The sequence below is a fragment of the Halyomorpha halys genome, unplaced genomic scaffold (genome assembly GCF_000696795.3).
Source record: "Halyomorpha halys isolate HHAL.00 unplaced genomic scaffold, Hhal_1.1 Scaffold921.1, whole genome shotgun sequence".
NCBI classification, from domain to species: domain Eukaryota; kingdom Metazoa; phylum Arthropoda; class Insecta; order Hemiptera; family Pentatomidae; genus Halyomorpha; species Halyomorpha halys.
This window is the reverse complement of record NW_027106140.1, coordinates 271825-274264: the sequence shown is the minus strand read 5'-3', so window position 1 is coordinate 274264 and position 2440 is coordinate 271825.

The window sequence follows — 2440 nt, the reverse complement described above, 5'->3', positions numbered from 1 at the left end:
ATTTGAATTTATGATAGTTAGGAACATTTTTTTTATACAACGTATGAATTATTTTAAAATGAATATAATTTAATTAATTAATTATTATTTTTTTTAAATAGACGTATAACAATAAATTAATGAAATAGTTTTATTTAATTGCAAACTCGCTTATTTATTTTAATAATAGTCGTGTTTTATTACAGACATAAGTATTGTTGTGTGGAAAAGTATTATACTTAATTTATACGTATATTCAGGTCTGGTTTATTTCATTGAATTTTACTAATATCTGGGTAGAAAATCGGTATTTTCTAACAGTAAAGATAGTTTCACATACCTTTCTTTTTTTTTTAAATATAAAATGGGTAGGGGTGTTAGAACGAGGATAGAGTTGGTGGTTGAAGGATATTGATCGCACAAAAAAAAAATAAAGAAAGAAAAAGGGTTCTTTGATAATATGATAATCGTGAAATTATCAGGGCAATTTAAAATAATTAATATTGCTTTAATTTATCATAGCAAGTATTTAAGCATTATATTGTAAATTTAACAGAAATATTAGCTTAAATTGAAGTAGGTTTTTTATATGTTAATAATTATTGCACAATATTTTCTATAACAATAACCCACAAATACGCGGCAAAATGACGGCTTACATTAACTTTTAGTTAAAATAAAAATCATAATATCGAGTTTATTTAAGTTAAAAAATTAAACTGATTATGATTTAAAAGTTACTTTGACTTAAAATCTAACAACATAAAATTCAAATATTTGATGAAGCCAATTATCATTCACCTCTTTTTAATTATCACTGATGGTCTCAAGGGTTTTGAAATATATAATTATGGTATTTATTCACGCTACTAATGATGATATAACAATAAAATAAAAACTATTAAAATAATTATTACATAGCTGTGTAACTTAATTGCAAAAATAAATAAACTGTACTCTAGTAATTAACTTAATGCTCAATAATTGGCTGAAAATAATATTTCATTTTTACTATTTTTTTTTTAAATAATAGGCGAAGAAATAATCTTTTTAACATTTCACATCTATCAACTGAGTATGATAATTCATTTTCTTGTCAATGGGTGCTACTGACCTTAACATCAGATAAACTTCCAGAATCTCAATTTGACTAATCGCTCCTTATTAAAATAATTAAGATTTTATTTTTAGCCCTTTGTGCTAATTGGTAGAAGATATATTTTCCCCTCAGAGAGCCGACAGGCCTTGCCAGGTGGCTAGTGCGTCCTTCAGTAACCAAAAGCCACGTCACCATCAGCCCACCGCAGGTTCACGTCTTCCTGACCAATTACTGCAGAGATTGAAAAGACAATCTCCTTACAAAATGCCATGGACATTCCGAAACGTTGGCCGAGATAGCCAGTAATGTTTCTGGAGAGTCTTGTATTATATTTTATGGTCAAATAATTATCTATCAAATTTTATAATTAAAAAATAAATTATTTATTTACCTAGTTTGGTACAGTATGTGCTCAAATAAATGAGTAAGTAAAGACAAGGAAGACTTATAAAAAACTGGGCTAAACAATAGATTAGCATGTAATGGTATGGTCTATTTTAGGAATTAGACTTTATGAGAGAACTTAGGAAACAGAATAAATTAAATTTTGCTCGAAGAAACATTGGTGATAAAAATGTTTGCCAAATATTTTAAGTATATTAGTTATTTAATTTTTTTAAAAAGATACTGACAAAATATACATAATATAGACTATAGTTATATAAGCAAAACGTAAATGTAAAATAATACCCCTCTATTTTGATAATTTTTATTAAAATAAATTTATATAGCTAGCAAAAAAACAGAACAAAAAAAATGAAAGAATAAATAACATCACCTGAGAATGAATACGAAATGAATACGAAACTGTTGAATAAAAAAGACACCCATATAAATTAATATTTAATAACCCCCATAAACTAAGGAACACCCATATAAACTAGGGTAAATTTTAAACTATGTTCGGGCAAACAGGACATACAATCAAATTTGAAGCAACAAAAATCATACACCGCAAGCCAAACGACTTCAAAAAAATTTAAATAGAAATCCTTGCTGGAAAATATAAGAATTGGTCTATTTTTTCAAGGGAATAGAAAAAATCAAAATTCTTTTGCATTTCATTAACATATAAGTCATAATCAACAACACAGATAATAAATACATAAAATACAAAATAGAAATTAACAGACTGACTTCCTGCTAGGAAGAAAAATTAGAGCCTGGAAAAGACATATATCCAAGACTTACTTTTCCACATTTCATTTTTGCCCAGTATTATTGCAAAATGTTTTAGTTCTGTCTGGTTGTAGCGATTAATTACTAAACAATTGTAAGTAATATTCCAACTTATTAACCTTCATTTGTACATTTCAGGACTGTTTTCACAATATAACTTTTTATTGTTTGATAAAACATAGA